Below are 15208 nucleotides of genomic sequence, written 5' to 3'. Positions count from 1 at the left end.
TATGAATCTATAGTTTCTAAGATAGTAGATAAATATTTTGATCCTAAGGTGTAAATATTAACATTTCCTAAGATAGTCAACTCAATTTTTTTAACCACCTCCTACAAATAATATTATTCCTTTAAAAAAAAAATTGTATTTATTGAGCTCCATATGCTCCAAGAAATAGTAGTTGGTGATATACACCAAATGATAGTAAAAAAAGGTTCTTTGTGCATTAGGAACCATTGAGCTAATAATATATCAAAGATATGTGTAGGGGGCCATGCCCATGTATCTTTTACTTTAACCATTACAAAAGTTCTTGATAAAAATAGCATGGAATGAGGAGGTGATTCACATAATCAACTTTTTGATTGCATAAATGATGAGGAAAAACTAGATGAATTAAATTGCTTTGTCCACTAAGAGGCCCAAACCAAACCCAAGTATAAAAATGAATCAAAAATATATTGGACCACATATTTTCTAATCCTTTGATAGAATTAAAGAATCCTATATACCCAAATCTTATAGGAAAATTAAACTCTTTAATATCCTTTTATTGAGTTTCTCAAATAGGCCCAGTAGGAGACCTAATTACAATTAGCCCTCCTTGACTAGTTTTTCCTTTACCTTATGAATTCATTCCAAATAGTCCAACTAATATATCATATATTAGGATATTGTTTTGGGAGTAGTAATATACAATGATAGGGAGTGGTACATCATGTAAACCCTAATTGGCAATTGACTAGGACTCCCTCCCTCAACTATATCAGACATGATGGATAGAAAAGTAAAGCAAATACATACACTATACACATGCAACTATGGGGTAAGTATCCATAATCTATATAAAACATCATTATGAAACTAATTGTAATGATTATATCAAAGTATTTAAAACACTATGAATCACAATAATACATGAAATGCCTCAAGTAAAAAATATCTCATCCAATATATGATCTAAACATGTAAATAATATCAACTAATCAAATAACGTGATATGATAATTGGTCTAAAAGTGTGGACAATATAACAAAAAGAAAAATTGGGTAGGTAGTACACTTTATGTTAATTCATGTTAGAAGCATATACCAATGTTGAAATTGATTCATAACACACACACACACACACACACACACACACACACACAATGATAGAGAGTGGTATATCATGTAGATCCCAATTGGAAATTGACTATGAATCCCTCCCTCAACTATATCAAACATGAAAAATAGAAAAGTAAAACACAAATACACACCATAAAAATGCAAGTATGGGGTAAGTATCCATAATATATATAAGACATCATTATGAACCTATTTTTAATAATTATATAAAAGCATTTAAACATCATCACATGAATAACTATGAATCATAATAATACATGAAATACCTCAAGTAAAAAGTATCTCATCCAATACATGATCTAAACATGTAAATAATACCAACTAATTAGGTAACTTAGTATCACTAATCAAATAACATTGTATGATAATTGGCCTAATAATATTGGACAATATAACTAGAAAAAAAAATGTGGTAGGGAGTACACTTTATGTTAATTCAGTAGAAGCATAAACCATTGTTGAAATCAATTCAATTCATAACATACTATTTCAAAGACCCTAGAAATGAAAATCCTCTCTTGTTGAAATATAAAATTAATGAGTTTGTACAAAAAAATTGGTTTGTAAAAAATCTAATAGGAAATATCTTATTTGAGTTCATGTATTTTTGGAAAATGCACTTAGTATGGGAATTTTTAATTATTTTAAAGACAATGTAGATGTGAAAGAATTCAAAATATTTTTGAACAATATTTAGCGAATGTTAAAAGATTTGAGAATATTGAGAAATCCTTAAGACATTGAAAAAATAGAAATTCTTGCAAATTTATCAAATAATGACTTAAAGTCACATGCATTCATTTTAGAAGTCACGAGTAAGATTCTTCCAAAATATGTGAAACAAACTCTCGATTTTATAGATCTTTCGTGGTTGTCAATTTGTATATTGAAAAGTTGACAACTGACCTTAGAAGACCAATAAAATTTTAAATTGGTATGCAAGGTTCATTATGGATCTTCCATTTAATTGCCCCTTAGTTATAATTTTTTTAAAAAAATACAGTGCCTCGTAAAGGGAGTTTTATGTGTTTCTACATGGAAAGAATATATGAATTTATAGAAGAGAAGATAGAAGACAAATATTTTGATCCTAAGGTGTAAGTATTAACATTCTCTAAGATAGTCAACTCAATTTTTTGAACCACCTTGCACAAATAATATTATTCCTTTCACAACATATATTTATTTATTTACCTCCATACACTCCAAGAAATAGTAGATGGTTATATGCACCAAATGATAGTTAAAAATGATTCTTTGTGTATCAGGAACCATTGAGCTAATAGTGCAACAAAGTTCTGGGTAGGGTGCCATGACCATGTAGCTTGTATTTTAACCATTACAAACACTCTTGAGAAAAATAATATGGAATGAGGAGGTGATCCACATAATCAATTTTTTGATTTCATAAATGATGAGGAAAAACTAGATGAATTAAATTACTTTGTCCACTAAGAGGCCCAAACCAAACCCAAGTAGAGAAATGAGTCAAAAATATGTTCCCACAACTTTGATACCCTTTGATAGATTTAAAGAATCTTATATTTAGAAATATTATAGGAAAAATAAACTCTTTAATATCCTTTCATTGAGTTTTGCAAATAGGCCTAGTAGGAGACCTAATTACAATTAGCTCTCCTTGACTAGTTTTTCATTCACCTTATGAATTCCTTCCAAATAGCCCACCTAATATATCATATATTAGGATAATTTTTTGGGAGTAGTTATATATTTCAAATATTTGATTATGAGCTTTGTCTTTTACTAGGTCAACCCTATACTATTGTGAATTAGCCTTATTTAGGCTTAATTGAACACTTATTGAAGAAATCCTACTTTTATGTGAGATTTGATCAAACTAGTGTTTGGAGTAGTTCTTTGACACTATATTGAATCATCAAGATCCATTCCATAGTCTACCAACCCACTTATAACTTGTTGGAATATTTTTGCATCAACTTCTTGTCCACAACTATGAGTTTAACTTGTATATGAGCAATGTTAGTATGCTAATAGAAACCAAATTTAAATAAAGCTTCTACAAACTAAACAAAATTCATAAACTTCAAGATAGAATAAGATGAGCTCTCAATTGAGAATATGAGCCATTAATGGCCTCTCTCAATGAGAAGCTCTCTTGTTGGGTAGCTTTGTCTAAATAGATAGGATGTATGCTCAAGCTTTATGCTTCAAAAAGGGCTTCAAATGGAGTTGGAATTTGGGTGTGAGTGTATGGTTTTGATATAAAATGGCTTCTTAAAATGGCATTATGACTTTACTTCATGGATTGTGTTATTTTGCAAAGGGGAAGGATCCAATTTATAGGCAAGAGACTTGAGGGATTGAGGGCTAAGATGCAAGGATGGGAAAAAGCTCATGGAGGGCTTAGATTGCATGAGAGGAGAGCACATGGATTGTGCTTCCTTAGAGCCAATCAGGGAGTGACACATGTCACAGGGTGAGAGGATGGAGGAAAGGGGAAGGATGAGTCAACAAAGGAGGCTCAAGGGATAAAATCTTCATAAAGACCCTCATAATGGCTTGTAAGAGCAATAAAAGGGCTTGGAAGAGTCATTTATGGCCTAGTGGGCTTCATAAAATTTTATGGTTGAGATATTTTGAGGGAGATGAGAGCAATTTCGACTTGGGCTTGATTAGGAGGGTTTTAAGCTTGCTTAGGATTGTGCAAATGATTAGAGGGTGAATTAGGATGGTTTAGGATTAGCTTAGGGATAGGCAAGTGGATGGCATTTAATGAGGGTGGGTGAAGGAGGAGATATTTGTTAACTTTGGTTTGGGTTAGTAAGTCTTAACCCATGTTTAGAGAATGTGACAAGGTTAGGAGGGGATTAGGATTAGCTTTAAAGACATCTTCTAGAAGAGTCTAGACTTTGGATGAGGATAAAGACTTTCTAGAATAGTCTAGAATTTCGTAGGATGAGGATGAAGACTTTCTAGAAGAGTCTAGAACTTCTTAGAATGAGGATAAATTAGATTTTAGGAAATAAATAAAGTTTTATTTATTTCGAGGGTTTGGGTTGAGGAGATATTTATTAAAACTTTTTTAATAAACATGAGGATTAATATTTAATCTTAATTAAATATTTTGAGTTGGGATTAGGGGTAGGAAATGATGGGATTAGCCTTTAATCAAAATTAAAGAAGGATTAGAAGATTTTGGAAGAGGTTGGTGGTCTTAAGGAAATTGGCCAAGTTTTGGGAAAAAAATAAATTTTTTATTTATTTTGGGTTTTTTGGTCAATTTATTAATTAAATAATTAATAAATAAGGAAATAATGTTTAAATAAGATTTAAACATTTTTGGGAGGGATTCATTAATTAAATATTTTTAATTAAGATAAAGGGATTTAATGGCATAAAAATAAATAAATTGATTAAGTAATTAATTAATTAATAAATGATGATGTCATTAGAAATTTTTCAAAAAATAAAAATACTTTATTTTCTAAAGGTTTTTAGGTGTCTACATTTTGCCCCTCTTTGATGTGATGCCACAAGTGGCATGGAACCAAAGATAAGAAAATAAAATGCCCAAGGCTAGAGCAGAAGAGGAGAGAATGGACTGTGAGATGCCCCCTCAAGAAGGCAGTGGGGAGAGAAAGCGAGACTCGATGGCTTCTTGAAAAGTACAAGAATCTCAGATGAGCAAGGAAACTCAGATTGGCAAAGAGAAGGGGCTAAATTAGCTCAAACTCTCACTATGGGAGAATGATAAAGGAGAATCAAATGCACAAGAGGAAGCAAGCTTAAGACTTTAGGGAAGGTGGAGGATGAAGGAGCAGAGCGCTATAAAAAGGAATCCAGGATAGGGAGATGGATGAGGGGATTATAAAGCTGATGCAATAGGATTTCAAAGAGTCAGATTGGCAGAAGATGGGTTTTGGAGATCCCTAGGACTAGGATTGTGGATCTCGAAAGATGAGGCTTGGTGGATTGATTTGGATTGGTGGATCCCTAAGACTAGGATTGTGGATCCCTAAAGCTAAAGGTGAGGAGTGATTCAAAGAGATACTAATGCATAAGCTAGGGTAGGAGAGACGGATGTTGGATATGGATGGGGGATAATGGAGATGAAGGAAAACCATTGAAGCTTTTTAAGCAGGAGGATACTTCAAAGAGAAGTACCACCATGTAGTTGAGCACTAGATTTGCTATAGGACTGGTGGTTAATTGCCAAGGTTACCAAGAACATCAAGGCCTTTTCACCAACTATCCAGAGGACTGACGAACTAACTCAAAACAAACACGCAAGGATTACCCTAGCATCACACATGAATCTTGAAAGAATCAGAGTGGAACCGACACTGGGTAACCCACAAGCAGAAAAGAAAAATAAACAAAAGACATGATCAAGACCTTACACTCTAATTGCCCCATTCGCACTATACCATGATATGGAAGATCATGGCAACCTTGAGGAGGGAACAAGGAGATTGCTTGGAAAAGATATTTCAAGACCCAACAGGGAAGAGTCCAAATCAAAAGAAAGAAAAAATCCAAAAGAGAACCATTTGCCAACGAGATGGGTAGGACGAGGTACTAACAAACCAAGATTAGACATGAGAAAAGCTATATCCTGCAAGGACCTATCGGAGAGCACCTAAGTTGGTGGATTTGGATGAGTGATGTGTCTGGCGCTGAACTAAGAAAGATAACACTTTGGTGACAGGAAATCTAACTAAAGGATGCATTGGAATAGCTAACCAAGATGTGCGATGGGTGCAAGATGTTGATAAAGGACGAACTGACACGAACGCTGGATAGATACATAGGTACTAAGCTAAAGAGGATATACAAGCTGATGGACCAAGATATGTTACAAATGTACAAGTTTGTTCATGTTTTGGTTTTTTTGAGATGGAAATGTTTGTGAAGGATGAGATGTCTATAATAGGTGATAGGTGGATAGGTAGATGGTTTGCGAAAAGCTTAAGTGAAAATAGGGTTTTGTGTGTGCACGTGATAGTATACAAGCTAGGATACAAGATTATTTACAGGCTGGAATATGGTACAAACTTTGGACAAGATTCGGATATACAAGGTATGGTACAAGATTTACAAGGTATAATACAAGCTTTGGTAAAAGATTTTACAAGCTGTATAGGAGGTATTTACAAGCTCCATTAGAGTTTGGATATTTGGTTGGAACACCAAGTGAACAAGCAGAAGTTCTATGGGAGGGTGGGTGAATGGATGAGGGATAGGATAGTGATAGATAATGGATTAGTCTTAGTACACAAGGCACTTGAATTACTAGGTTTTCACCAAGGTACCTATCCAAGGCACTTCAATTGCCAAGTTTTCACCATTGGACACTTATTTCTCTTTACTTTTTTTTTTTTTTTGTATTTTTCAAAAGTTGGGTATACCAAGGATCTTCAAGCATAGAACTTCTTGAGATGAATGATGTTAGTAGGATCATTCAAGAGTTCTCCTTCTGGTGTAGATAGTTGATAGGCTCTAGAGCCAAAGGAAGCAGTGACAATATAAGGACCAAGCCATGTAGGTTCAAACTTGCCTTTCTTTTCTCGATCTGCTTGGACTTTCATGTTTTCTTTGAGGACCATGTCACCTGGCTGAAAGTGTCATGGAAGCACCTTCTTGTTGAAATTCCTTTTGAGACGAGTTTGATAGACTGCGAGATGATCATAGGCTTGTTGTCGCTTCTTGTCTAAGAGATCTAGTTGGGTGAGCTGAGCTACTCTGTATTCTTCATCTAATATTTGCCCATGCAAAGATATGCGCAAGGAGGGAAGTTCAACCACTATAGGTAGTACCGCTTTGGCACCATAGACTAGGGAGTATGGAGTTGTGCCTGTGGATGTATGGAAGGAAGTTCGATAGGCCCATAGGGCTGGATTTATTTGTAGGTGCCAATCACGGCCGGAATCATTGACAACTTTCTTTAGTATTTTGAGGAGGGTTTTGTTAGTTGCCTCTGCCTGGCTGTTACCTTGTGGGAAATATGGGCTAAAAAAGTGGTGATAGATGTGGAGGGAAGTGCATAATTCTTCCATGTTGAGATTTTCAAAGTTACCTCCGTGGTCGGTGAAGATGGTGGATGGGATGCCGAAGCGGCAAACAATGTGGTACAAGATGAACTTGGAGACTTGAACTCCTATAGCTGAGACTAGGGGGACTGCTTTCACCCATTTAGTGAAATAGTCTGTAGCTATTATTATCCATTTATGTCCATCAGATGAGAGGGGTGTGATAGTTCCAACTAGATCAAGGCCCCAACAAGTGAAAGGCCAAGGTGGTGCAATAGGCTGTAGATCCTGTGCTGGAGCGTGCACAAGATTTGCATGCTGCTGACATGGGAGACACTTTTTGAAAAAGTCACAGGAGTCTTCTTCAATGGTAGGCCAATAGTAGCCTGCTCTAAGGATTTTTCATGCTAGGACAATACCGCTCATGTGGGTACTGCAAAGTCCAGAGTGTACTTCCTTTAACACCATTGTAGCCTCGTTTTGGTCTAAACATCAAGAGAGAGTATCATGATAACCCTAACGATATAGGCTATTGGCTATGATAACATAGCGGGATGATTTTTGGATGAGGTTCTGGCATTGGGTACGTGTGAGGTGAGGGGATATGATACCATCGTTAAGGTAAGCGTGAATCTCATGGCACCAAGGGGATTGGGGATCAACCAAGATACAAACACAGTTTGAATCCTCATTCGCATAGGCTGGTGTGAGGAGCTGCTCCACTAAAAACTCATACTGTGTAGCTACTTGGCAAATTTCCAAGAGTGAGCCTATAGTAGCCATAGCATCTGCTAATTTTTTCTGTATTCGAGGCACTTGTGTAAACTAAAGCCTTGTAAAATGCTGGGTTAGCTGATCAACTAGCTCTTTGTAGGGTAATAGCTTTTCATCTTTGGTTTGATATTCATTTAGGGCTTGCTTGATGATGAGTTGAGAATCGCCAAAGATTTGTAGCTCAGCAATGTTCCATTCTGCAGCTATCTTTAATCCTGCTATGAGGGCCTCATATTTAGCTATATTGTTGGTGCTAGGGAATTGCAGCTTGAAGGCTTTTGGAATGTAATCTCCTTGAGGTGTGACCAACAATATTCCTGCCCCTGATCCATGAGATGTGTATGAGCCATCAAAATAAAGTTTCCATTGGGGTTGTTCTTCAATTAGACAGATATGCTCATCTAGAAATTATGTGATCAACGGATAAGCATCTATTTGAGGTGCATCAACTAGGTGATCTGCTATAGCTTGCCCTTTGATTGCCTTTTTGTCCACATACTGGATGTCAAATTCACTAAGGAGCATAACCCATTTGGCCAAACGGCCTGTAAGTGCTGTTCTGGAGAGCATATACTTGAGAGAGTCAATCTTGGAGACTATTTGGATGGTATGACTTAGCATGTAATGGCGAAGCTTTTGAGTTGAGAAAACAACTACAAAAAAAGCTTTTTCCATAGGAGTATAATTGAGTTCATAACCAACTAGGGTTCTACTGATGTAGTAGATGGCTCTTTCTCTGCCATAGTCATCGAGCTGTGCTAGAAGTGCCCCTAGAGCAGTAGGCATTGCTGATATGTACAAAATAAGGGGACAACCAAGAACTGGTGGAACCAAGATAGGGGGATTGGTGAGATACTTCTTGAGCGTATCGAAGCTGGGCTGACATAAAGGATCCCACTTGAAGTTCTCATCCTTCTTTAGTAAATGTGAAAATGGTGTACACTTATCTACAAGCTAGGAGATGAAGTGCAAGATGGATTGAAGCTTTCCCTGAAGAGAGTGAAGTTGTCGCAATGTCTGGGGAGGAGGCATGTCTAAGATAGCCTTGACCTTCTGGGGTCGATCTCTATACCTCGTTTAGACACTATAAAGCCTAGAAGCTTGCCAGATGTGACCCCAAAGACACTTCTTGGGATTCAGCATGAGATGATATTTGCCTAACCTATCAAAGAATTTCTCCATGTCAGCAAGATGATCCATGAAGGTATGAGATTTGACCAAGATATCATCCACATAATCCTCCAAAATGCTATGGATGAGATCATGAAAGATGGCTATCATAGCTCTTTGATAGGTAGCCCCAACATTCTTTAGGCCAAAGGGCATCATGTTGTAGCAAAAGGTTCCCCAAGGGGTAGTGAATGTTGTCTTATGCTGATCCTCTTCTGCAATCTTGATTTTATTATACCTAGAAAATCCATCCATCAGGGACAAAATTTCATGTCCAGCTATAAGATCTACAATCATATCTATGTTGGGCAAGGGAAAATCATCTTTTGGACAAGGTTTGTTAAGATCTCTAAAATCAGTGCAGATTCTGATGTCACCGGAGGGTTTAGTGATGGGGACCATGTTGGAGATCCACTCTGAATAGTTGATAGGTTAGATAACCTTAGCAGCTAACATTCTTTCTAACTCAACTTTGACCAGTAATGCCACCTTGGGGTGCATTTTTCTAAGCTTTTGTCTGACAGACTTGATCTGTGGATTGACTGTAAGATGATGAACTAAAAGCTTTGGATCAAGCCCTAGCATGTCCTGATATGACCATGCAAATCAGCCAATGTTCTCTCTTAAGAACTCAAAGAGGACATCAGCTTGGTTTTGTGATAGGGATGCAAAAATGTGAACAAGCCTAGGGATCTCTAAAGAACCGATGTTGACTTCCATAGTATCCTCAATTAGAATAGAAGATATATCTAGTCGATTATCTTGAGGAGGTAATGCTAAATCCTCATGTTCTACTTGTGGCTTTGGATGTTCTGTCTAAGGGGTTATCTTCGCTGCCTTAGCTAGTCTCAGATTCACCTTAGTTCCAGTTTTGGGTGTATCGAAACTAGGTTGGGGATTTTCTCCAAAATACCCCTTGGGATCTAGCTTGTAGATATAGGTAGAATCTAGCTTTGTTTTCTTGTGAAGTGTTTCAGCTCCCATAAATCTCAAAAGTGCTTCCTCTGATGTGAACTCATCAATGTGTATGATGCTTGGTTGGTCCCAATCTATGAGTTGTGGATGGGCGAGTGGTAGGTCAATGAGGTGGATGGATAGTTCTTGGAGAACAGAGTCTCTGAGGGAGATTTGGTCTAGGATATCATTGTAGGCTCTCTTTTCAACTTCCTCAAGAATGTCTTTGATTTCGACAAGATCGCAGTGAATGTTTAAAAAAGCGTGACCGTCTGTATTGGTGCCGTCAGTTGTGGGTATGCCAAAGCCAAGACCTGACTTCGATTCCCACTTGTGTGTGTCAATGGGGCACTACATGCCTCTTTCTTCTGGTCCTAGACCACCACCTTGATAGTTCAATTTGTCAGTGATGAGCTTATGTTCTTGGGCATATTTCTCACTGAAGTGATCAAGGCATGCCTGATTCCTTTGAGGTGCATCCTTATGTAACCAATTGTTGATATCTGGAGTGAGCTCCTCATGAAGAGGGATTTTTGAGGATACAAAGGTTGTTGGGCAAAACTCTTTGTATCGAGGAGGTGGAATCTCCTTAGCTTTGTGATATGTCAGTCGTCCATGGGCATGTGGATCAAGTGGGAGTGCCTTGACAGCAAATGCATTCGACAAACTATGCTCTCCACATCCCTTGTTATTGATCTTCATGGTAGATAGGGTAGAGGTGAGGATGGTTTTCATGTCATTACAAGTGTGGGATGAGCTGGCGTTGGATGTGCCGATATCAATTCCAGGGCAATGGTTTGTATATGAAGCTTCAACCGCATTGCAGTAAGCAAAGGGTTCTCGATTGGCATGGATGGTTACCTCAATGCCTTGATGCAGAAATTTGATGCACTGATGGTAAGTGGATGGAACGACTTTCATGGCATGAATCCATGGGCAATCGAGGAGGATGTTGAATGGTAGGTTTAGATCAATAACATGGCTGAGTGTTTCTTGGATGACTGGCCCAACCTTGATTGGTAGAAAAATAGTTCCTTTTATGGTTCTTTCCAAGTTGTCATAAGCTTTGATGGTGATAACCTCACTGATGATATCTGCCTCAATATACCCAGCTTGTTTTATGAATTTTAGGGTGCAAATATTCAAGGCTGATCCATTATCTATCATTACTCTTTTCACAGCAAAATTGGATACCATGATGGCTATGCGAAGTGGAAGGGTGTGATCTGGCTTGACCATGGGTATGTCAGTGGGTTTGAATGATAGGGCACATGAGGATGAAAGGTGTCCAACAAGATTATAAAAATTAGTAGCATTGATATCAGAAGGGACACGGGATTCTATGAGAGTATTGTCAAGGATGTTCTTGTACACAGGACTACTGCGAAGAAGGTCTAAAATGGAGATTTGGGCTGGTATGTTCCCAAGGTGTTCCAAGATATTATACTGGCTTTTTGATGGAGCTGATGGTGCTTGTGAAATGGGTGGGCCTGTGATATTAAATCAGGCTCTTCGAGTGGTGACTGCACAGTCATTTTTTGTACCTTTGATATTGATAACATTGACAAAAGGCTCTTTCTTAGATATACAACCTATAAGGCTACCATAGTCTATATAGGATGAAGTGTGGTCATTGTTCTTCCCATGCTATTGGTTTGGCTGACGGTTGTTGGTGTTGTTGTTGTTGGTTTGGATAGGTGTTTTTCTAGGATTTTGATTGTTGTGAGGAGGAAAAGCATTTTGATAGATCTGTAAGCCTGCATTGGGAGAGGTTTGGGCACCAAAAGTGATTTCCTTCCGATCAATGAGGTCCTGCACATAGTCTTTCAGTTTCATGCATCTGAGGGTAGTGTGACCTTTTACCCTATGAAATTTGCAGTACTCATTTACTTTGTACCATGCAGCTCTGGATTGGCTTGGGTAAATTTTCTAGGTAGGAGGAAATTTGATGAGGTTTTCCTTGACTAATTTCTCAAAAATGACATCCAATGGCTCACCAAGGGGTGTATAGTTTCTAGGTGTAGGTTGGAATCTGGGCTTTTGTCCTACAGCTACATTGATGGCATTAGCTTGATTTCTAGACCCTTGAAAGTTTGGTCTTGGATTGTGGTTTTGATAGCTGTGGTTATTCTGCTGTTGGTAGTTGATTACTTGCTGATTGTTTGGTTGATAGGGTGGGTTGGACTGGTTGTGAGAAGGACCAAAAATATTCACATGTCTAGTGTCAGTGACGCCATCTATTGCAACATGCTTGTTTTTGTTCCAATACCTAGACTTGTCATTGGAATGGGATTGATTTTGGTTGGCTTTCTTGAAAATCTTTACCACAGCATCTTTAATGAGTCCTTGCTCAAGGATCATTCATTTCTCTTTGATATCTTTGTAGGTTTGCAAACAGTTCATGGTCATGTGGTGAGCCAAGCTAGGATGGGCATTATCAATAAACATTTTCACCAAATGGTGCTCCAGGAAGGTGCAAGATATACGGGTGGTAAGGGTTTTCCATCTTTTTTAGATATTTGGGAAGGCTTTCTCCACCTTTTTGCTTGGTGTGGACAAGATCAACTACTGATAGCTCTGTTTCAACAAGATGGGCATATTGGGCTACAAATGCCTCAGATAATTCAAAAAAAAAATTTATTGTGCCATAGGGGATTCTATAAAACCATTCAAGAGCTAGTCTGGCCAAGCTTTTGGGAAAGAGACGCAAGAGGAAGATGTCATCGTATGCCACTTCTTGGCAGTGCATGTAAAATTCTTTGATATGTGTGACAGGGTCTCCTTTTTCTCTAAATTTGTCAAATTTGGGTGTCTCAAAATGCTTGGGGAATGGTGTCATGGTAATGGCTCTGTCAAATGGCTAAGGGCACACATTCTCAAACTTGAAAGTTTTTGGATCATTTCCCTCTGGATGTTCTTCAAAGCTGTTTTCATGGCTTCCCATTCTGAATTAATCAGTGATGGCTGGGGTGCCCCCAATGTAGGAGTGCCTTGAGGTAGGTATGCACTAGATGGGGCCACTAAATATGGATGGCTGTAAGGGATTTGCTGATAGGGATTGTACATTGTTTGGGCAGCTGCATGGTGGATGATAGTTTTCTGAGGGGGAGGTGGCGCATAGTGCTGCATGTGCTGCAAGGCTTGTTGTTGATATAAGATTTGAGGTTGGGATTGAGGAACATAAGCTGGCTGTGGGATAAATGAATTGCTTTGTGGAGGTAAGGTATAAGATGGTTGTGAAGCTTGGGGAAAGGATCAAGGGGCTTGTGGGGTTTGACCAAGGTATGTGGGTTGCACCCCCATTTGGGATGGTACCTGCAAATAATTGGTGGTTGGCTGGATTGGTGGGTTACCTCCTAGAAGTGGCATTGAAAAGTAGTTGGTAATAGGAGGTAATGGATTAGTTGGTGGTGGAGGTGGTGGGAGTTGAAAGCTAGGAAATGGAATTGATGGGGTTTGATAGCTTGGTGGCTGGATTTGGAAGCTTGGTAGAGTGGTGGTGAGAGCTTGGGTCACTTGAGAGCTGGGCAGAACATTGGTAGTAGCTTGTGGGGTTTGATAGCTTTGTGGAGTGAGGGTAGTAGCTTGTGGATTTGTGGATGATGGCACTGAGCTCCCAAGACCTAATGGAAATGATGGGATTGTGCTTTGGGATATGGTGAACAAGCTGAGGGTGATGAAAGGTTGATTACTTGGCCCCATGGGCGGCATCCCTATTGTATATTGTTGAGGTTGGCCAAATATGCTGGAACTAATTCAGGAGATGGGTGGATTTGGAAGGCTGGGTTGGGGAGCAGCAGTAGCAATAGTGAAGGGTGTGAACGGTGAGGTGTTTTGGGTAAAGGGGGTTTGGAGCAGAGAGGTATGAACGAAGGATGGAGTGGTGGTGGCTGGGTTGGCTTGCGGCATGGAGATTTCAACTTGGGTGGATGATGGTATGTTTGGGTCTGTTGGATCATATGGATTGGCTGGAGGCTCTTCTTTTGGCATATATTGAGGATAATTTGGATCATAAGAGCCTATGGGTGGTGGCAGCTGCCCAAAAAATGGGTGAGATGGATTTGATAATTGAGGGGATCTTCCAAAGTCAAAGGTTCCTACACTATCCCTTCAAAAATTAGCCATGATTGTCTCTTTGTTCTTGTCTATAATGGCATTTACCAATACTGCATTTCCTGGTTGGTTCATGAAAGCTTCAATATCAGTAGATGATGGCATAGCTTTCTCTGGGCTGAAGGATGGTTGAGTGCTCAAGGGGGGTGGGGCTGTTCGATCCAAATGATAGGGCTCCATTGTTTCTTTCTTCTTGGCTAAGTGAGTGATGGGTGGCATGAAAAATGCTCCTAGGGATGAGATGCAACAAATGCTGGTGGATGCAAAAGGGAGGAAGGCTTTTCTATGCAAATGATTTCCTAGGTTGAGGCAAAGCTATATGACAAAATCTAAGGAGGATTGGGTTGGGGATTCTAACTTCAAAGATATGTTGCCAAAGCACAAAAGGTCTTCTTTCCTATGTACAAGCTTGGTGGTGATTGTGTCAACTTAAGGACAAACTGATGATCCTTTAGGAAGAACACGAGATTGACCACTTGTGGATCCCAACCTTTAGCTCAAGGTGATGAGGGATAACAAGTGGCAAAGCTAGATTACCCTAGACAAAGCTTTGTCAAAGGGATAACCTTGGTGAGATTGGTGGTTTTGAAAGATTTTAGGAATGGCAAACTTTTAGCAAGGTGACAACAATTTGTGAAGGCTTAGATGTGAAGATTTTGGATTGCTGGCTAGATGGTTTGGTCCTAAATGAGATGGATGAGCTAATAATGCTTCAAGGGATAACCTAAGATGGCTAAATTTTCTACAAAGATGACTCTAAGGTGAAGCTTATCCAAGAAGGTGTGGAGAAACAAGGGTGTCTAATCATAGAAATCATGCCTAGTTGGTAAGGCATAAGCAGGATTAACTCCTAGATGTTGGCTAAATTTGATGGTGTGCTCTAACCAGGCCTCTTGAAGTGCTTCGTCGGCAGCTTTATCCTCTGCTTTGTGGAGTTTGGCAATTTGAGGACTTGGTGTTAGTTCCTTTCTCTTGGCTAAAAGTTCTTGGTATGCCTGAGATGGTTTGAGTATAACTTTGTGGAACTTCTGTTTGGTTTTGCGTTGCTCTAACATCAATTTTTGAATC

This window comes from Cupressus sempervirens, chromosome 2, assembly GCF_028749045.1.
Source record: "Cupressus sempervirens isolate cs-2001-9-10 chromosome 2, ASM2874904v1, whole genome shotgun sequence".
NCBI classification, from domain to species: Eukaryota; Viridiplantae; Streptophyta; class Pinopsida; order Cupressales; family Cupressaceae; genus Cupressus; species Cupressus sempervirens.
Note: the sequence above shows the minus strand (reverse complement) of the source record.